This window comes from Mobula birostris, chromosome 11 (assembly GCF_030028105.1).
Source record: "Mobula birostris isolate sMobBir1 chromosome 11, sMobBir1.hap1, whole genome shotgun sequence".
Lineage (NCBI taxonomy): Eukaryota > Metazoa > Chordata > Chondrichthyes > Myliobatiformes > Myliobatidae > Mobula > Mobula birostris.
In genome coordinates this window covers 13,953,039-13,975,737 of record NC_092380.1, presented here as the reverse complement: position 1 = coordinate 13,975,737, position 22,699 = coordinate 13,953,039, and the positions used below count along the sequence as shown (strand labels likewise).

General features: G+C 46.3%; 1 long non-coding RNA gene across 1 annotated transcript; it reads right to left on the bottom strand.

The window, feature by feature from the left end:
• Positions 1 to 1,511: 1,511 nt before the first annotated feature.
• Positions 1,512 to 21,340, bottom strand: LOC140205413 (uncharacterized). The gene is made up of 3 exons (XR_011887834.1): positions 21,242 to 21,340; positions 11,069 to 11,098; positions 1,512 to 2,160 (listed from the first exon to the last, which is right to left on the bottom strand). It is a non-coding gene; the product is annotated as an uncharacterized lncRNA (long non-coding RNA).
• Positions 21,341 to 22,699: the final 1,359 nt, after the last annotated feature.

The window sequence follows — 22,699 nt, the reverse complement described above, 5'->3', positions numbered from 1 at the left end:
CCGATGTTGATGACAGGGCGTACAGGAGCAAGATATATCAGCTTGTTGAGTGCTGCAGCGGCAAACTTGCACTCAATGTCAGTAAGACCAAAGAGCCGATTGTGGACTTCACAAAGGGTAAGATGAAGGAACACACACCAATACTGACCAATAGATAGATTAGAAGTGGAAAGAGTGAGCAATTTCAAGTTCCTGGGTGTCAATATTTCTGAGGACTTAACCTGTACACAACGTATAAAGAAGGCACAACAGCAGCTATATTTCATTAGGAGTTTGAGGAGGCTTTGTATGTCACCAAAGGCACACTCAAACTCCTAAAGATGTACTGTGGAGAGCATTTTGACAGGCTGCTTCAGCACCTGGTATGGTGGGGGGGGGGGTTGCTACTGCACAGGATCTAAGTAAGCTGCAGAGATTTGCAAAATTAGTCAGCTCCATCATGGCCACTAACCTCTGTGGTATCCAGGACAACTTCAAGGAGAGATTCCTCAAGAAGGCGGCGTCCATCATTAAGGACTCCCATCACCCAAGACATGCCCTCTTCTCATTGTTACCATCAGGGAGGAGGTACAGAAGCCTGAAGGCACACACTCAGCGATTCAGGAATAGCTTCTTCCCCTCTGCCATCAAATTTCTAAATGGACATTGAACCCATGAACATTATCTCACTACTTTTTATTTTGATATGTGCACTATTACTTATTTTAACTATCTAATATAGATATGTAATGCCCTGGTTCACATTTTTACTGCTGTGCTGTAGGTATTTCATTTCAGCAGCTCTGTAAGAACAGTCTGTTGTGCTTTCAGCCTGTTTGGGTTATTGTTGAAGATAAGGGATGCTGAGGAATGTGTGTCGTCCAGTTAGGATGGTGGAACTGCGAGAAGGTCTGAGAGAACATTGGGGGGAGAGGTTTTGTGAGGGACACTAAGGCTGGTCTTGTTTTTTTCTTTTGTTCAGCAGGAGAGGAAGAGAAAAGATGTTGGAGAGAACCGGTTCAGGATTCGGCCCGGGGGGGGGGGGAACTGTGATTCGATGGAGTCACACGCTGAGATCGACTGAAGATCGGTGAGTAAGAATTTTGGGAAGACTTGAGTTCCAAATTGTGTATGTTTGACTGTTCAGTTATAATGGGCGCTTCTTTTGGGTTTTTTTCTTTCTTTTCTTTACTAACCCTTCAGTTAAGTTAAGAGTCATAAATATAATTCCTTCAATTGTACGCTGTGCGCTGTCTGTTGTTTTAGGGTAGCAAATTACACGGCATCCACACAAACCGGGGTTTGAGGTGGGAGAGTCGTCTCAACCTCACGGGTTTAGCGGGACTGGAGTGTGTCTTCCCTAGACTCATGCAGCCAAGGAAACCAGCAGGGTTTAGTATACACAGCATATGTACTATAATTCAGAGGGTTTTTCTATTATTATGTATTGCAATATACTGCTGCCTCAAAGTCAACAAATTTCACGACATATTAGATTAGATTACATTAGATTATGAGGACGCGCAGTCCTCTTTTATTGTCATTTAGTAATGCATGCATTAAGAAATTGTACAATGTTTTTCCAGAATGATATCACAGAAACACATGACAAACCGACTGAAAAACTAACAAAAACCACACAATTATAACATATAGTTACAACAGTGCAAAGCAATACCGTAATTTGATAAAGAACAGACCATGGGCACGGTAGAAGTCTCAGAGTCTCTCGAAAGTCCCATCATCTCACGCAGACGGTGAACCTCCAGCGCCGCAAACTTGCCGATGCAGCATCCTGGAAGCATCCGACCACAGTCCGACTCCGAGTCCGTCCGAAAACTCCGAGCCTCCAACCAGCTCTCCAACACTGAGCACCGAGCACCATTTCTGCCAAGCACTTCGACCCCGACCCCGGCAACAGGCAGTAGGCAAAGCTGAGGATCTAGGGGACTTCCCCTCCAGAGATTCTCAATCACACAGTAGCAGCAGCAGCGAAGCAGCATTTTAGAAGTTTCTCCAGGCGTTCCTGCGTGCTTCTCACAGCTGTCTCCATCAAATCAGGATTGTGCACGGCCCCCCTAGTTAACACATATCGATATCATTCGGAACGGCTTCGCGCGTTGCATCGCGCCGCCATCTTCTCCTCCCTTTATGCTGGTGATATTAAACCTGATTCTGGTTCTGAAAGAAGTAAATAGATAGATAGATGATAGATAAATAAATAAATAAATGTTTGCCAGATAGATGGATAGAAAAGTTTTGGGGGGATAGAAGCAAAATGCAGGCAAATGGGTCTGGCTTAGATGGGCATCTTGGTTTGTAGGGACTAGTTGGGCTAAAGGTCTTATTTTATGCTGTATAACTCCATGTCTCTAAGTGATGGTAACATCTTGCATATAAGACCGAACTGAAATATCAATAACATAATATAATTTGTGTGGGAACTGCAGTAAGTTGAGAAGATTGAAGAACCAGCCAGCCATTAGAGGCTGTGAGTTCTTGACATATGGTTAAAATAATTTTTAGTGTGGTAATTTGATACGCCTGCACTGTACTGCTGCCACAGAATGACATATTTCATGATTCATGTCAGTGCCAATAAACCTGATTCTGAAATGGCAAGGCAGTCAGCGGAGAGCAAGTGTAGGGTTGTGATGGCCACAGGGGTGGGAAATGGGGGATGGATTTCTGGCGTTCTCTCTGGCACAGGACTGCAGGAATCCCAAGCTATACGGTCCATGACCAACACCTGAGTGGGAAAGGATCCAGGAATGAGTCTGGGTGAAGTATAATTTGTGGTTATGTGTGCGTGCCTGCAAAGGCTAGCTGAGTCACGGCATCATGGAAAGACATAGGGATCAACGGCAATATTTTTTCCCTTCTGACCTTCAGCTCAATGGATCAATGCCCAGAGCAATCCCGCTTTCCACCGATGCTGCCCGACCTGCTGAGTTCCTCTGGCATTATGTGCGTGCTGCCCAGATGTCCAGCATCCGCAGATTTTCTCTCGTTCACAGTCCCACTTACACCTGATTGGATGAGAATGGCCACCCCTGGCTCCTTCATTAAAATGCACCCTCACTTCCATCCGGTGGAATGTGCTCCTTTGTCCCAGGACAGGAGACTGCTCCTGATGTGTCACCTCTGCTAATGCCCTTCCCTGTCTTACTCTCACACCTGTCTCTGGCTCCTCTTTTTGGCTCTACTCAAGCCCATATTTTTCATGAGTTCAATCACTAACTGCGTTGCCCTCATCCACAGTAAGCGGCCAGTTTTCCGGGCTCCTGTTTATAAAATATACCTGACAATTCTTGCATACTATACTTGACAGTTCTTTCTCCTCGGGTGATGTGATTTACCTCCATATCCAATATTAACTCAGTTTTTCTCTGTCTTTTCCAGAAGTGCCAATGATGCAGTTCCAGACAGGAGAAGATCTGCAGACGCTGCAAGTCCGAGCAACACACACAAAATGCTGGAGGAACTCAGCAGGCCGGGCAGCATCTGTGGAAAACAGTGCAGTCGACGTTTCAGGCCGAGAGGGTCCTGCCGAAGGCTCTCGGCCCGAAATGTCGACTGTACTCTTTTCCGTAGATGTTGCCCAGCCTGCCGAGTTCCTCCAGCATTTTGTGAAGGAAGCAGTTCCTTCGCATTTCACAGCTGGAACACCAACCTTACTGTATTCTTCCTCTCTTTGCCTAATTAAACAAAAAGTTTTATAACCATGCCTCACACATCAGAGATATCCTCCTTGTCCTATCCACTTCACACCCACCTCACACACCACCACCCGTCTGCAACCTAAAACTAGTCCCGCTTCTCTACCTTCCCAGCTCTTTCAGGTTCCCCTTATCTACTTTATGAGGTACATCCACCCCAGAGCAACACACACACACACACACACACACACACACACACAAAATCCCGGAGGAACTCAGCAGGTCAGGCAGCATCTATGGAAGTGAATAAACGGTCGGCGTTTCGGGCCGAGACACTCCAGGAAGGGGGAAGACGTCAGAATAAAAAGGCGGGGTGGGGTGTGAGAAAGAGGACTAGCCAGAGGTGATCGGTGAAGCCAGGTGGGTGGGAAAGCTCAAGGGTTGGAGAAGAAGGAATCTGATAGGAGAGGAGAGTGGACCGTAGGAGAACGGGAAGGAGGAGGGGACGCAGGAGGGAGACATAGGCAGGTGAAAGCAGGCAAAGGGTCAGAGCGGGGAATAGAGGAATAGGAGAGGGGGGAGGGATTTTTTTTATCAGAAGGAGAAATCGGTATTCATGGCATCAGGTTGGAGGCTACTCAGATGGAATATAAGGTTTTGCTCCTCCACCCTGAGGGTGGCCTCATCTTGGCACAAGAGGAGGCCGTGGACCGACATGGTGGAATGGGCATGGGAATTGGAATTACCAATCGGAAACACCAGTAGTCACGTCCTAGGGGCAGACCACAACACTTTTAAAAATGCTTCCAATTTGCTTTATTACCTCGGAGGCACCCCTGCATGAAACACTGTCGCAGGAAAGCAGCATCCATCATCAGAGATCCTCACCACCTGGGCCGTGCTCTTTTCTCGCTGCTGCCGTCGGGTAGAAGGTCCAGGAGCCACAGGACTCGCACCACCAGGTTCAAGAACAGTTACTACCCCTCAACTGTCAGGCTCTTGAACAAAAGGATTAACTAGACGTACTTGCACCATCATTGAGATGTTTCCCAACCAGAGGTCTCACTTTAAGAACTCTTCATCTCATGTTCTTGATAGTTGTTGCTATTAATTTATATCTGCATTTGCACAGTTTGCTGTTCTCTGCACTCTGGTTGATCTTTCATTGATCCTGTTATAGTCACTATTCTATAGATTTGTTACGTATGCCTACAGGAAAATGAATCTCAGGGTTGTATATTGTGATTTATATGTACTTTGAACCTTATGACATATACTGGAGCTTGTTAACATTGGACTGAATAATACACGTCAGGACAGGATTTAGTTCACAGCACTTAAACCAAATCTTGTCGCCTTGGACTCGATGACAAAGGAAATATAAAAATGAAAGAACATTTTATTTTATTTTGAATTTTTCAGGAGAAACGTTTTACAACCACTTAGAGAGTAATAGAGAGATGCAAGAGGTTTTTCCCTTCGGCCCACTAAGCCTGTGCTAGCCATTTACTGCCAAACTACATTAATCCTACATTTAACCCAATTTTTACTCAAAGGTTTCAAAGGTACATTTAATGTCAGAGAAATGTATATAATATACATCCTGAGATGTTTTTTCTTCGCAAACATCCACAAAAACAGAGGAGTGTCCCAAAGAATGAATGACAGTTAAATGTTCTCATCTTCTCTCTCCCTGACCCTGCCCCCCTGGTATTTTACCACTCAGCTACTTACAAGGAACAATTTACGGTGAGGTAACTGACTGACCTGCCTGTCGTTTGAACGTGCGGGAGGAAACCAAAGCACTTAGAGGCAACCCATGCAGCCACAAGGCAAACGTGCAAACCCCACGCAGACAGCCGGGAGGTGACGACTGAACCTTGGTCTCTGGTGGTATGAGGGGACAGCTCTGTTAACTGCACCACTTAGGGTCCTGGAAAAGTACAGCACAGAAACAGGCCCTTCAGCCCATCTAGTCCACGCTGAAACATTTAATCTGCCTATTTCCATTGACCTGCACCTGGACCCTAGCCCTCCATACCCCTACCATTCATGTGCCTGTCCAAACGTTGAAAACAAGTTCATATGCGCCGCACTCACACCCTCATGACCCTCTGAGTGAAGAAGTTTCCCCTCATGTTCCCTTAAAACTTCTCACCTTTCAACCCTTAACCCATGTCCTCTGTCTGTAGTCCCACCCAACCTCAGCGGAAAAAACCTGCTTGCATTTATCCTGTCTGTACCCTCGTAATTATGTATAGTTGATGTAAAGCCACTATTATACTGTATATTGGGAAACGTGCCAATTTAGGCTAAACAAGCTCGCAAACAGTACTGAGATAATGACCATAATCATCTGTTTTAATGTACGCCCGGGGAACAGGGCTACTAACTCTACACAATGCTGAATTCAGACAGTTAGCATTCCCAACATTTTTATTCCTGATTTCAACATCTTTGGCAATTTAATCTGATGAATCAGCTTCTCTCAGTCGCAGTGCCACAAGGACAATTGTTTGTTTCTTCACTTTTCTCGGTGCCCTCTGAGCCACGCCACCCAGCAATCCCCCAATTTAATCCTATCCCAATCAAAGGACAATTTACAATGACCAATTAGCCTACCAACCAGTAGGTCTTTGGACTGTGGAGGAAACGCACACAGTCACGGGGAGAACGTACAAACTCCTTACAGGCTGCGGCGGGAATTGAACCCGCGTCGCCTGCACGGTAAACCGTTGTGCTAACCACTATGCTACGGTGTCAGCCTCCTCCGCCTCACATCATCATGCCCTCTGGTCTGCCACCCCTGCACAGAAACTCCTGTCGTTCCATCTTTTGGTTTCTCCTTTCTCTGCGTCTTAATATTGGTTCCTCATTGATTTTTTTTTTGCAGGAGCGGTGAAGCTCGCTGAATTATTAGCTCTAGATCGTTCTGCATAGATGCTGTTCATGCTAATGGGTATTTCTGGTGTCTTCTCATTTAATGATGCACTGACATGGGGCGGTGGGGGAGGGGGGAGGTTGCAAAATGTGGGAGAAACTCCCCCTACTCCTTCCCAACCACCTGAGAGAGCAGATATCACAACCATGGATCCGGCAGCGCAGCAGATACGGCAACTGCGCTCATGAATATGCACGTGTCAGCTAATTATTATTTCATTGTGATGGTACTTAACTCCATTCTTTTTGTCATAGCACTTGTTGAGACTTGAGCAAAGCACAGCAATGCTTCGCTGCCTGTTTGCATTCGGCCTTGCCTGAGAAATTGGACTGTCGAGTCAACTGACTCTGAAGGCTAGCGGTATTTGTTTTCTATTTAGTTATTCCTTTCAGCCACAGTGTTGGCTTTGTTTTCCATTTGAGAGTTTTCATTAACGGTCCTGTTTGGCCTAGAGTTTATTGTTTTCTTTAACTCTGTCTGCATTAAAGTCTGTGAACTATCAACCTACTTCAGTGTCTCTCGCTCCGCACTTGGGCCATAATCGAACGTAGTGACAGCAGGTGAGCCCTCAGTTGAGACCTTTCCCATCCACCTGAGAGTACAGGTCAGCTCTGAGTTGAGACTTTCCTCATCCACCTGAGAGAGCAGGGGAGCTCTCAGTTGAATGTTGCATCCAGGAGAAAGCACCCAATGACAAATTAGCTTGGCTACTGGAGCCACTGCTTCGCACCTGCAGTCGCCTGGTGTCGACCCTGACCTCCGGGGCTCTCTGTGTGGAGTTTGCATGCTCTCTTGTTTGACTGCCTGAGTTTCCTCAGGGTTGTCTGGTGCTCTCCCTCATCCCAAGTACGTGTCAGCTGGCTCGCCAGATGGCAACTGAAAACTGCCCATCTGTGTAGAGAGGTGGCAGAACCTGGAGGGAGCTGATAGGAACGTCAGAAAAATAAAACGCGTTGGCGTAAAAACAGGCCTTCACGGTTTGCACAGACTCAGCAGGTCAAAAGGCGAATCTCCTTACGACTCAGTGAGTATTTCACTAGACAGTGCGCCCTAGGTTCAGATTTCAAGCAACGCGCACAAAATGCTGGAGGAACTCAGCAGGCCAGGAAACAGTATGGAAAAAAAGTACAGTCGACATTTCAGGCGGAGACCCTTTGGCCGGACTGGAGGAAAAAAGAAAGACGAGGAATAGATTTAAAGGGTGGGGAGAAGAGGAGGGATGAAGTAAAGAGCTGGGAAGTTGGTGAAAGAGATACAGGGCTGGAGAAGGGGGAATCTAGTAGGAGAGAACAGAAGGCAATGGAAGAAAGAAAGGTGGGGGGAGGAGCACTAAAGGGAAGCGATGGGTGGGCAAGGGGGTAAGGTGAGAGAGGGTAAAGGGCATGGGTAATGGTGAAGGAGAGGGGGTGGGGGCATTAACAGAAGATTGAGAAATCAATGTTCATTGCTATCAGATTGGAGGCTACCCAGTCTACCCAGATATAAGGTGCTGTTCCTCCAACTTGCATGCCATCCACTTTTAGTTCAGTGGCAAAGCTAGGATCGACTCAATGGTTCTTTTGCTACTTGTACATACACTCACTGGCCACTTTATTAGGTACACCAGCTCGTTGGTGCAAATGTCGAATCAGTCAATCATGTGGCAGCAACGCAATGCATAAAAGCATGCTGACACGGTCAAGAAGTTCAGTTGTTGTTCACACCAAACATCAAAATGGGCTCTAAGTGATTTTGACTGTGAAATGATTGTTGGTGCCAGACGGGGTGGTTTGAGTATCTTGGAAACTGCTCTGGGAATTTCACGCATTACAGTTTCTAGAATTTAAGAGAATGGTGTGAAAAAAAGAAAAACATCCAGTAGGTGAAAATGCCTTGTTAATGAGAGAGGTCATGGGAGAATGGCCAGACAATTTCAGGCTGACAGGAAGGTGACTGTAACTCAAATAAGCAAATGCTACAGCAGTGGTGTGCAGAAGAGCATCTCTGAACACACAACCTGTCAAACCTTGGAGTGGACAGTCTACAGCAGCAGAAGTCCATGGCCAAGTCCAAGGTCCACTGTATTAGGTACAAAGGGTACTTAGTAAAGTGACCATTGAGTATATCTCACAATGCATCCACGGTACAAGTATGGAAGGAAAGAGTGCATAGAATGTGAATAGTTGCTACTTAGGAAGTACTTAATAAAGTGGCCACTAAGTGTAAGTCTGGCTTACTGGAACTCACATACCTCAAGAGGTGGAACCCAGTAGAATGTGTTAATCTGATCCTTGTATGTGTGGAGATCTGTGGGACTGTTGTTTGGTAACTGCATGCAGTGATATGACTGCAGCCAGAAACTTGGTGTGCAATGTCAGAAGCCCAAACTTACATCCTGTTACGTTAACAACAGGAATTCTGCAGATGCTGGAAACTCAAGCAACACACATCAAAGTTGCTGGTGAATGCAGCAGGCCAGGCAGCATATCTAGGAAGAGGTACAGTCGACGTTTCAGGCTGAGACCCTTCGCAGTTAGTCCTGACGAATGGTCTCGGCCTGAAACGTCGACTGTACCTCTTCCTAGAGATGCTGCCTGGCCTGCTGCGTTCACCAGCAACTTTGATGTGTGTTGCTTGATCCTATTACGTTAAATATGTTGTATTTCTGCATAGTGAGACTGAACACTGGAAAAGAGGTGTGTGGAAAAATCGTGGCCCTCAAGAAAACTAATATTCAGCAATAGGCAACACACATCAAAGTTGCTGGTGAACACAGCAGGCCAGGCAGCATCTCTAGGAAGAGGTACAGTCGACGTTTCAGGCCGAGACCCTTCGTCAGGACTAACTGAAGGAAGAGACAGTAAGAGATTTGGAAGTGGGAGGGGGAAGGGGAGATCCAAAATGATAGGAGAAGACAGGAGGGGGAGGGATGGAGCCAAGAGCTGGACAGGTGATTGGCAAAAGGGATACGAGAGGATCATGGGACAGGAGGTCCGGGGGGAAAGACAAGTGGGGGGGGAACCAGAGGATGGACAAGGGGTACAGTCAGAGGGACAGAGGGAGAAAAAGGAGAGTGAGAGAAAGAATGTGTGCATAAAAATAAGTAATAGATGGGGTACGAGGGGGAGTTGGGGCATTAGCGGAAGTTAGAGAAGTCGATGTTCATGCCATCAGGTTGGAGGCTACCCAGACGGAATATAAGGTGTTGCTCCTCCAACCTGAGTGTGGCTTCATCTTTACAGTAGAGGAGGCCGCGGATAGACATGTCAGAATGGGAATGGGATGTGGAATTAAAATGTGTGGCCACTGGGAGATCCTGCTTTCTCTGGCAGACAGAGCATAGGTGTTCAGCAAAGCAGTCTCGCAGTCTGCGTCGGGTCTCGCCAATATATAGAAGGCCACATCGGGAGAACCGGACGCAGTATATCACGCCAGCCGACTCACAGGTGAAGTGTCGCCTCACCTGGAAGGACCGTCTGGGGCCCTGAATGGTGGTAAGGGAGGAAGTGTAAGGGCATGTGTAGCACTTGTTCCACTTACAAGGATAAGTGCCAGGAGGGAGATCAGTGGGGAGGGATGGTGGGGACAAATGGACAAGGGAGTTGCGTGGGGAGCGATCCCTGCGGAATGCAGAGGGGGGGGAGAGAAAGATGTGCTTAGTGGTGGGATTCCATTGGAGGTGGCGGAAGTTACGGAGAATAATATATTGGACCCGGAGGCTGGTGGGGTGGTAGGTGAGGACAAGGGGAACCCTATTCCTAGTGGGGTGGCAGGAGGATGGAGTGAGAGCAGATGTGTGTGAAATGGGGGAGATGTGTTTGACAGCAGAGTTGATGGTGGAGGAAGGGAAGCCCCTTTCTTTAAAAAAGGAGGATATCTCCCTCGTCCTGGAATGAAAAGCCTCATCCTGAGAGCAGATGCGGCGGAGATGGAGGAATTGCGAGAAGGGGATGGCATTTTTGCAAGAGACAGGGTGAGAAGAGGAATAGTCCACTTTCAAATTTCTTACTAACTCTTCCTTCAGTTAGTCCTGACGAAGGGTCTCGGCCTGAAACATCGACTGTACCTCTTCCTGGAGATGCTGCCTGGCCTGCTGCGTTCACCAGCAACTTTGATGTGTGTTACCTGAATTTCCAGCATCTGCAGAATTCCTGTTGTTTGCATTCAGCAATAGAGCTGCATTGGGTTAAAGCATCCTGTGTGTAACACACCACATTCAGAACTTTAAGGCCTTAACCTCCATATTTGCTTCACTTTCTAAACAAAAACACATGCCTATCTGCTGTAAATCCTGGTGCTGATGTCTGTTGCTCTGAAGAGATCTGCTTTCAGCACTCTGTACTAACCAAAAACAATGAAGTACTTTGTGAAACCTTATGCAACCTGTGGCATAAAATAACAACTTATTAGGCTTTGTAGCGTTATTTTTCTTGGCACGATGTAGATGTGATTTTGCAAAATTGTATTAGAGAGCTGAAGGCACTTTTGAAGCAATTTGGTATCAGCTTACCCCTCCGGGTTTCCGTGACATCACAGTAGCCTGCAAGACAATTTAGAACTTCAGTCGTTTTGTAACTCTGTCTTAAAGGTTACATGGAGTTCACAGCATTGACGCGGTGGTTGAAGGGTGGTTAATGCCCGAGTCAAGACGCCTTGAACAGGCTGGGGCAGTGCCATTTAGGAGAGGGATGACTGAAAGTCTCAAGATTGGCTCGGACAGAGGTGAAAATGTCTCCACTTGCGGGGAATTGGGAACAAGCAGCACAAATTCTGTTGCTGATTATTTAAATTTGGCCTGTCCCCTAAAACCCTCACTAATTTTTATAGATGCACCGTAGAAAGCATTCTTCTAGGGTGCATTACAACCTGGTATGGAAGTTGTCCTGTCCAAGACTGGAAGAAGCTGCAGAAGATCGTGAACACGGTGCAGCACATCACACAAACCAATCTTCCATCCTTGGACCCACTTTACAGCACACGCTGTCGGAGCAGTGCTGCCAAGATAATCAAGGACACGACCCACCCAGCCAACACACTTTTCATCCCTCTTCCCTCCGGGAGAAGGCTCAGGAGCTTGAAGACTCGTACTGCCAGATTTGGGAATAGCTTCTTCCCAACTGTGACAAGACTGCTGAACGGATCCTGACCCGGATTTGGGCCGTACCCTCCAAATATCCGGACCTGCCTCTCGTTTTTTTTTTGCACTACCTTACTTTCCATTTTTCTATTTTCTATTTATGATTTATAATTCAAATTTTTAATATTTACTAATTTTTACTATTTTTAATATTTAATATTTGTCATCCAGGGAGCGGGAAGCGCAGAATCAAATATCGCTGTGATGATTGTACATTCTAGTATCAATTGTTTGGCGACAATAAAGTATAAAGTATTTGTATTTACACAGTTTGTTGATCATTGATCCCGTTTACAGTTACTGTTCTATAGGTTTGCTAGGCACACCCGCAGGAGAAAGAATCTCTGGGTTGTATGTGGTGACCCGTATGTACCCTGACAATAAATTTTACCTTGAACTTTGAAATATCTTTAATTAAGGTTTGGGAACTCCCATCACAAAGTACAAAAGAAGTCAGGAATGAATGGAATGGGAGAACAACAGGTTAGTAAAGGTTGTACACACTTCCTTGGTTGGCTGTGGTTGCACATACAGATAAGAAATGAAGGGATGGCACTTCACGGAGAATGTTTCACCACCATTTACAAATGGTGGGCACTGGTCAATCAGCAAGTGTGTGGGTGTTGCTGCCAATTCCCTCACTAGTGGAAGCAGCTTCACCTCTGTCCAAACCTGAAGTACCTTGAGTCTTCGAGTAAGCCATTTCTCAGCCATCTATTCTCTAACGCTGGGTGACTCCTGTTCAAGTTTAACTGCCATTGAATCATACACATGTATATGGCTAAATGAAACCTGGGACACCAGCGGTACATATAGTCACACACAGCACATATAGTTACAATCTAGCACATACAGTCACACAATAATATTAACACAAGTCCCTGAGTGGCAGGGCCTGAAGACCCAATGCCCAGTTGAGCATCCTGTTCCCTTTCCCCACCCTCCCATCCCCCTTTTTTTCCCCCGTCCTCATTCCTATTAGAATCCACTTCCTGCAGTCGGATCACCTCTTTCCGATTTCAGTTCCTTCTGGTCTCTCTCTTGCTTGATCTCTTCCATCCACATGGGTCACTGGAATAACCCTTCTGGTCGATGTGATGGAGAAGGGGAGTTGTTCCCTAAGAACATAAGAAATAGGAACAGGATTCGGCCATCTGGCCCAAAGAGCCTGCTCCACCATTCAGTAAGATCATGGCTGATCTGGCCATGGACTCATCTCCACCTACATCCCTTTTCCCCATAACCCTTAATTCCCCCCACTATGCAAAAATCTATCCAACCTATCTTAAATATATTTACTGAGGAAGCCTCCACTGCTTCATTGGCAGAGGATTCCACAGAGTCTCCACTGTCTGGGAAAAGCAGTTCCTCCTCATCTCCATCCTAAATCTACTCCCCTGAATTTTGAGGCTGTGTCCCCTAGTTCTAGTCTCACATACCAGTGGAAGCAACTTTCCTGCCTCTATCTTATCTATCCCTTTCATAATTTTATATGTTTCTATAAGATCTCCTCTTATCCTTCTGAATTCCAGCGGGTACAGTCCCAGGCGATTCAATCCCTCCTCATGGTCTAACCCCCTCATCTCTGGAATCAACCTGGTGACCTCCTCTGCATCACCTCCAATGCCAGTATATCCTTCCTCAAGTAGGGAGACCAGAACTGCACACAGTACTCCAGGTGCGGCCTCACCAGTACCCTGTATAGTTGCAGCATAACCTCCCTGCTCTTAAATTCAATCCTTCTAGCAATGAAGGCCAACATCCCATTTGCCTTCTTGATAGCCTGCTGCACCTGCAAACCAACCTTTTGTGATTCATGCACAAGCCCTCCCAAGTCCCTCTGCACACCAGCATGCTGCTATTTTTTAATATTTAAATCATAATCTGCTCTTCCATTTTTCCTTCCAAAGTGGACGACCTTGCATTTACCACATTTTACTCCATCTGTCAGACCCTCGCCCACTCACTTAACCTCTCTATATCTCTCTGCAGACTCTCTGTATCTTCTGCGCATGTTCTCCCAGACCAAAACTTTCCTTTCAGTCAATAATATTCAGGTTATGTAGTTGTCATTTCAGAGAGCTTGCCGTGCATCACCTAATCTCTAAGTCAACACTCTTCAAATTGCGTGCCGTTGACCATAAGGTGCTTGTGGCACCATACACCTCTACTTCCTTAACCTTCCTCACTCTCTGTTCCTCAGTTCTCCATCCTCCCCACCTAATCACCCCCATTTCCAGCCCCCTCCCCCACAACTCTGACAGCCCCTCTCTCATATCTAGCCTCCTGGGGACTGCACACTAACAGTGACACATACAGTCGTTTGGGTAATGCCAAGGGAGAGAGCAATATTGATTGAATGAGCAGCTCCTGAGGCCTAGAAACACCAATGAGGCCTTACCAGCCTGATTCAGCACTATACCCCCTTTATCAAATGAACGCTTTGAATTGTCGATTGCAGGAGGTAAGCACTGCTCCCACACACCCCCAAACACCCCTGCTGGCTTATTCTAATAAATAAATGTCTGCTGCACAATATAACTGTATTTCACAACACAAGCACTGGGCTGGAATCCATAAATCACGGCCTGGGCAGAGGAATTTGGAAAAGAACGTTGCTGGAAATCAGTAATGTTTATTGTGTCTGGAGCCGTGTCCTTTGATGAATGTGTCCTGATTCCATAACTTATCGGGCCAGTACAATTTCTGCCACAGTCTCCCCTGCTGACATTAGATACACGGTCCTCTGGTGAATAGAAATGATGACGCTCTGAGGGCAAAACTATAGAGGACTTTGGTGTGAGCAGCCCTGAAGTAATCTGTACTGTTTTTCCCTTCTTAAGGATGTATGGAGTTGGAGGCAGTTCAGAGGCAGCTCACTAAATTGACTGCAGGTATGGAACTGCCTTTTATTTTTTTTAAACATAAGTGAGAGGTGATCTCACTGAAACATATGTTAATGCACAGCAGTTACACCAACAGCACCTCCCGAAGCTGCAAGAAGGATAAGGGCAGCAAGTATACCACTGCCTTCTCGTTCCCCTGCAACTCACATAAGGTATAGGAGCAGAGCTAGGCCATTCGGCCCATCAAGTCTACCCAACCATTTCATCATGGTTGTTGCAATTTTCCTCTCAGCCCCAATCTCCTGCTTTTTCCCCATACCTCTTCATGCCCTGACCAACCCAGAATCTATCAACTCTTAAATATACATAAAGACTTGGCCTCCACAGCTGCCTGTGGCAAAGAATCCCCCAGATTCTCCACTCTCTGGCTAAAGAAATTCCTCCTCATTTCCGTCCTAAAGGGGTGCGCCTCTATTCTGAGGCTGTGTCCTCTGGTCTTAGACTCTCCCATCCTCTCCACATTAACTCTATCATATCATGCTATTTTGGAAAAATGTGTAGTTCCTTTATTACCATGGTCTAAATCAATGGTCCCCAACCTCCGGGCCGCAAACTGATACATTGCTGCGAAGAATGCCCGGCACGTAATTAATTAGCTTGTTTATTGCGGCTTTTTTAAAAAAAAGATGTGCTGGGTGCGTTCCGATTACTGCTGCACCACTGCATCCTTCTAGGGTCTTAGGGTCTTCATTGACAGCTATCGAATGTTGAAAGGCCTCAATACAGTGGTTGTGCAGAGGATGTTTCCTATCTGGGAGAATCTAAGACCAGTGGAGACAGCTCAGAGTAGAAGGGCATCCTTTTAGAATGGAGTTGGAGAGGAGGAATAGCCTCATTAGACAGAGACTGATTAATCTGTGGAATTCGTTAGCACAGGTGGTTATGGAGGTCAAGTTATTGGTTATATTTAAGGCAGAGATTGATAGATTCTTGATTAGTCTGGGCATGAAGGGATACAGGGAGAAGAAAGGAGATGGTGGGCTGAGAGGGGAAATGGATTGGCCATGATGAAATGGCTGAGCAGACTCGATGGGCCAAATAGCCTAATTCTTTTCCTATATCTTATGGTCCTTCGCGGCGATGTATCGGTCCGCGGCCCGGAGGTTGTGGACCACTGGTTTAAATCATGGATCTCACAATCAACAGGGGTAGTGGGGGGCACCTTGAACCAGGCAACAACAGGCTGGAGAGGCACGGTTAGCATCGCGCCTTACAGTGCCAGTAACCGGAGTTCAAATCCCGTCGCTGCCTGTGGGGAGTTTGCACGTTCTCCCCGTGACCGCGTGGGTTTCCTCCAGGGGTTCGGGCTTCCTCCCACAGTCCAAAGATGTAGGTTGATTAGTCACATGGGTGTAATTGGGCAGTGCGTGCCCTTGCGGCCGAAAGGGCCTGTTACTGAGCTGTATCTCCAAATAAGGGGCTCATCATTCTTTTCTCAAGGGCAGCAAATGCTGGTATCATCAGCAGCATTCACATCCCAAAAAAAGAAGTTTTTGATAATCCGGAGAAGAATTGGCGCAAGGACTCTTTCCCCCGCATGGGACAATCTAGAATTAAGCTGAATCATTTCAGAAGTGGGCTGTCCCTCCTGGAGACGAGGAAGATCTTTTTTCCTCTCTCAATGGGTTACTTATTTTTGAAACTTTTGCCAGAGAACTTTGAAATCCAACTTGTCGTTGCCAAGTCATTACATACGTTCTAAATATTGGGAAATTGATCGACATGGGAGAGGGTGGGAAAATGGAGCTGAGAACGAGATCAGAGCAGCCAAGATCTTATTGAAAGCCAAAAGAAATTTTAGGGGGCACGTGGCTACTCCTACCCCTTCTTCTGTTAATAAAATGATGGGTTTGATTGTGGACACTGCTTGCTATCAGTAAGGACACTAAATTCACCAGGGCTCTGGCATTTTTGCGGTATTTTTGGGAGGGGATGTTTGATGTTGCAAGGGAGCGGGGGTTTGAGATCAAGGGCTTCCCTCCTCCTGGATGAGCTGCCAACCGCGGCTGACTAGCCCCATCTGCCCATTCATGGGGAAGGCTTTGGGAGTAAGTCCGAAGGAAAATTCTGGAACTGGAGTCCCAAAGGCAGTCCTACATTGAGTTCAGTGCTGGCCAGCAACTCTTGTGGCGTCGCTGGTGCAAAACTGTATCGGTCTCAGCCGTTCCTTTGGAATCATCAGCTGTGCGGAGAGGGTGGGCCTACTGCAATGGCAGTGGCTTGCTCCCCATATTGTCTGGCTCTGGCTTGCGTACTAACTTGCATTGGACAACCTTGGCCAACGGAGGCCTCAGTCTCCCTCTGTTTGATGTCAGCCATCCCAGCCTGACCATTTGTTAATGGCCATGGGTATAGGCTTGGTCTTGCACAGTATACTCCTACCTCACATAGCCTTTAAACGTTAAGACTGCTGATGATCTAATTTCCTGTGCTGTGATGGTGGAGTGCTAATTTCTTTTCTAATATGCTCCTGGGACAGGGCTGTTTCTGCCAAGCACAGCATTTAATGTCCATCCATAATTGCACCTAAATTGAAGACCTTGCCTGGCCATTTAAGGGAACATTAAAAGACAACCAAATTAGTGGGCCTGTGGTTACATAAAAACCCGAAGTGGTAAAGATGAGAGATTTCCTTCTCTGAAGGACATTAATGAACGTCAATCTGGTGATTTCTAATTTAAAAAATCAAATTTAACACAAAAGATGTGAAGTGGTACATTTCAGTAGGAAAAGTAGAGGAAAGGCAAGAGAAATAGGGCTCAATTCTAAAAGGGGAAGAGGAATATAGAGATCTGGGGATTTCTGTGCACAAAGTAAGGGGCAGGGCAGATTGAGAAACCATATGGGATCCTGGGCATTTTCAAACAGCAATGAAGAGTATTTTTTAAGATACTGGGTTTAGCCACAGATGGACTGGGTGCCACACTTTAGGAAAGGCACAGAGGCCTTAAAGATTTTCACTAGACTGATTGAGAAGCATAAACTGCAAGTGCTGGAAATCCCCCCAAAAAAAAGGCTACGTAAAAGAATCACACGCAAGAGAAAATCTGTAGACGCTAGAAATTCGAGCAACACTCACAAAATGCTGGAGGAACTCAGCAGACCTGGCAGCATCCCAGCCCTACTGAAGGGTCTCTACCCAAGACTCCGACTCTTTATTCATCTCCATAGATGCTGCCTGACCTGTTGAGTTCCACCCACATTTTGCAGGTGTTACTCTGGACTTCCAGCGTCTGCAGAATCTCTCGTGTTAATGCTGGAAATATTCAGGTCAGACTTATACTTTGTAAGTCTCTCCGAGTACTTTTAGCCTATCTTGTTTCTGATTTACTTATGAGAATGACAAAGAAGTTTAATTATGTGGCTTGAATGGAGAAGCCAGTGTCACTCTGCTTGGGAAAAAAAGACGGAGGGTGATGAGTTGGAGATCTTCCAAACCATGAAGTGTTTAGATTACTGACAGAGAGATCTTTTTCCCCGAGAGTTGATCATCAACCAGACGATATAGAATGAGGTCAACTGCCAGAGTTGTTGCTGATTGCTAAACTCCCTGCTCTGAGGAGAGGGATGAGCTGGATTGATCAGCCAAACCCTGAATTCTACATACAATATTGTGCAAAAGTCATACATGTCATGTACACGCGCATATATGTAGTGGGGGTGCCCAAGACTTTTGCACAATGCTGTATTTGTCATCATGGAGAGGAGAGCGAGCTGGAAGGAGTAGAGGATTCTAGGTACGGTGAGGATGGAGCGCCACGGGAGGGGTGTGGGACAGGTGGCAGAGAAGGAGTGCCGGGAGCAGGTGATGGCATGGGTACAGATACACCCAGCCCCAGGACACCAGGCAAGGCCATTTGATTCCAAATAATTGGATTAGTGATCATTACAGAATGTCTCTCTGGTACTTCCCTCTCTCTTCCCCTTTTCCCAACCACAATTCCCCTCTCCCTGCTCCCTTCCCAATCTCAGTCCATAACAGAGATCCATATCATCACTCACACGTGTCATGAAATTTGCTTTTCTTTTGCGACAGCAGTACAGTGCAATACATAAAATTACTACAGCACTGGGCAAGTCTTATGTAACCTAGCTATATATATGTGCCTAAGACTGTACATTCTGTCAAAGTTGCTGGTAAAAGCAGCAGGCCAGGCAGCATCTCTAGGAAGAGGCACAGTTGACGTTTCGGGCTGAGACCCTTTGTCAGGACTAACTTAAGGAAGAGACAGTAAGAGATTTGGAAGTGGGAGGCGGAGGTGGAGATCCAAAATGATAGGAGAAGACAGGAGGGGGAGGGATGGAGCCAAGAACTGGACAGGTGATTGGCAAAAGGGATATGAGAGGATCATGGGATAGGAGGCCCAGGGAGAAGGAAAAGGGGGAGGGGGGGAAAACCCAGAGGATGGGCAAGGGGTATAGTCAGAGGAACAGAGGGAGAAAAAGGAGAGAGAGAGATAAAGAATGTGTGTATATAAATAAATAACGGATGGGGTACAAGGGGCAGGTGGGGCATTAGCGGAAGTTAGAGAAGTCAGCGTTCATGCCATCAGGTTGGAGGCTACCCAGATGGAATATAAGATGTTGTTCCTCCAACTTGAGTGTGGCTTCATCTTTACCGTAGAGGAGGCCGTGGATAGACATATCAGAATGGGAATGGGATGTGGAATTAAAATGTGTGGCCACTGGGAGATTCTGCTTTCTCTGGTGGACAGAGCGTAGGTGTTCAGCAAAATGATCTCCCAGTCTGCGTCGGGTCTCGCCAATATATAGAAGGCCACATTGGGAGCACGGGACGCAGTATATCACCCCAGCCGACTCACAGGTGAAGTGTCGCCTCACCTGGAAGGACTGACTGGGGCCCTAAATGGTGGTAAGAGAGGAAGTGTAAGGGCATGTGTAGCACTTGTTCCGCTTACAAGGATAACTGCCAGGAGGGAGATCAGTGGGGAGTGATGGTGGGGATGAATGGACAAGGGAGTCGCGTAGGGAGCGATCACAGCGGAAAGTGGGGGGGAGGGAAAGATGTGCTTAGTCGTGGGATCCCGTTGGAGGTGGCGGAAGTTACGGAGAATAATATGTTGCACCCGAAGGCTGGTGGGGTGGTAGGTGAGGACCAGGGGAACCCTATTCCTAGTGGGGTGACGGAAAGATGGAGTGAGAGCAGATGTGCGTGAAATGGGGGAGATGCGTTTGAGAGCAGAGTTGATGGTGGAGGAAGGGAAGCCCCTTTCTTTAAAAAAGGAGGACATCTCCCTTGTCCTGGAATGAAAAGCCTCATTCTGAGAGCAGATGCGGCGGAGACGGAGGAATTGCGAGAAGGGGATGGCATTTTTGCAAGAGACAGGGTGAGAAGGGGAATAGTCCAGATAGCTGTGAAAGTCAGTAGGCTTATAGTAGACATCAGTAGATAAGCTGTCTTCAGAGATAGAGACAGAAAGATCTAGAAAGGGGAGGGAGGTGTCAGAAATGGACCAGGTAAACTTGAGGGCAGGGTGATAGTTGGAGGCAAAGTTAATGAAGTCAACGAGCTCAGCATGCGTGCAGGAAGCAGCGCCATTGCAGTCGTCGATGTAGCGAAGGAAAAGTGGGGGACAGATACCAGACTAGGTTTGGAACATAGATTGTTCCACAAAGCCAACAAAAAGGCAGGCACAGCTAGGACCCATATGGGTGCCCATAGCTACACCTTTAGTTTGGAGGAAGTGGGTGGAGCCAAAGGAGAAATTATTAAGAGTAAGGACTAATTCCGCTAGACAGAGCAGAGTGGTGGTAGAGGGGAACTGATTAGGTCTGGAATCCAAAAAGAAGTGTAGAGCTTTGAGACCTTCCTGATGGGGGATGGAAGTATATAAGGACTGGACATCCATTGTGAAAATAAAGTGGTGGGGGCCAGGGAACTTAAAATCATTGAAAAGTTTAAGAGTGTGGGAAGTGTTACGAAGATAGGTAGGAAGGGATTGAACAAGGGGGGATAAAACCGTGTCGAGGTATGCAGAAATGAGTTCGGTGGGGCAGGAGCAAGCTGAGACAATAGGTCTGCCAGGACAGGCAGGTTTGTGGATCTTGGGTAGGAGGTAGAAACGGGAAGTGTGAGGTGCGGGCATCCTCTGGGTTTCCCCCCCTCCCCCTTTTCCGTCTCCCTGGGCCTCCTGTCCCATGATCCTCTCATATCCCCTTTGCCAATCACCTGTCCAGCTCTTGGCTCCATCCCTCCCCCTCCTGTCTTCTCCTATCATTTTGGATCTCCCCCTCCCCCTCCCCCTTTCAAATCTCTTACTCACTCTTCCTTCAGTTAGTCCTGACGAAGGGTCTTGGCCTGAAACGTCGACTGCACCTCTTCCTAGAGATGCTGCCTGGCCTGCTGCATTCACCAGCAACTTTGATGTGTGTTGCTTGAATTTCCAGCAGCTGCAGAATTCCTCGTGTTTACTGTACATTCTGTGCCTCAGACTTGGACATACAGTTATCTTTCATCCACTGATATGGTGAAAGGTTGAGGCCCCAGGCCAGCTTAATGGAGAACATAGTTCATCAGTCCAATTGTGAAACATTAGCAAAGCCAATCCAGATAACAATTCCTATCCACCATGTTAATAATTTAGTAATGCAGTTCCTTTAAGAGTTAATTAAAACTCACAGTTCAATCTTTTCAAGTCATGCTGGCACTTGCAGTCATCACAGGCAGGAGCATGTAGGAAAAAGAATCGTTTATTAAAAAATAAATGAAAAGGGAACAATATCGTTCAATAATTAAAACATTCCAACAATCTTCAACTATAAATGAAGGTGGGGACTCTTCACTCAAAATTGCTGATCATGCAATCAATCATTCATGTGTTGCTCAGAATCTTTTAACTTTATCATGGCAGGATGAACTAGTTACAAGGAGCAGCAATCAGAGAGTGACAATTTCTCACATCCCCAAAATACCAGGATTAGAAACAAATTCTAAAGGAAACTTCCCTGCTTAAGTAACTTCTGTTCTGTATCTTACTCCGGATCGCATTTCCTTCAAATGAGCAAAGCATAATTTACTTTCTTGAAATTAAAACAAAACAGAGAAAGAGGAACAAGATTAAATGCAGACTTGTAGCTTCCAATAATTTACCAAATTTGAAGAGTTGTCGGGGTGAGGTCCTGTACTGAACTATGACAACTACTTTCTGGAAATAACTTAAATCCTTTTTCTCCCAAAGAGACTCATCAGCAAATTTGTCCTAATGGCACTTAGTTCTGCACCGAACCAGGAAATGAGATGTTGAGGTCATTCACCAATATGGCATCAGGAAGAGGAACAAGCTTGGAGCCAAAGTAAAGCACAGATTTAAAAACCCTCTCTTCCTCTAGCTCTCTGCATAGGAAGCAAGACACTCTGTGGTAGAGTGAGCATTATATAGGGCGAGGGATTACTGGAGGAAGAGATGCTTTAAATCTCAAGGATGTTACTCATCAGTATGTTTTTACTTGACTTGACTAAGAATTCTTAATTAATAAACCATGTCATGACTAAATGATTTGCCCCAGTAAAGCATTAAACCAGGGAAATACAACTAATACTCCACCAGCTGTTTCAGAAACTAAAATACTTCGCTTAGGTGTTTTAAACTGGAAGAGGCACAGTACACACTGGATTATCTTCATCTTATGGAGTAGTGGTTCTCTTGATGTTAAACATCACATTTCAAGTCTGATACTTTCCTTCAATATTGGTCAAAAAGGTGGCAATGTTGTCCACAGATGTTAGGACTGCACTTTTCACCCAGAACAATGCTGACACACTCGCATAGTGCAAAACTCACGTGAGCGAGGGTCGTTGCATCCAAAGCTCATCCCTCTGGCAACTCCTCCATAACAGCATCTAGCTGCAGCTGGAATATCCCAAACATTTTTGCACGGACTGGCTTGCCAGGGAATGTATTGGGGAGAAGAATGAAGCTTAGACATCTACCTTTGGAATGCTACTTGACCCTGTGCTGAATGAAACTAAATTTCAAGGGAGTGTCGTCCTGTCTCAGCACACACATTTCCATCAATTATTAAAGCAGAAGGTGGCTACCCAGAGTTTTATTCTCATTGGTGGTGCACCTCAACCAAA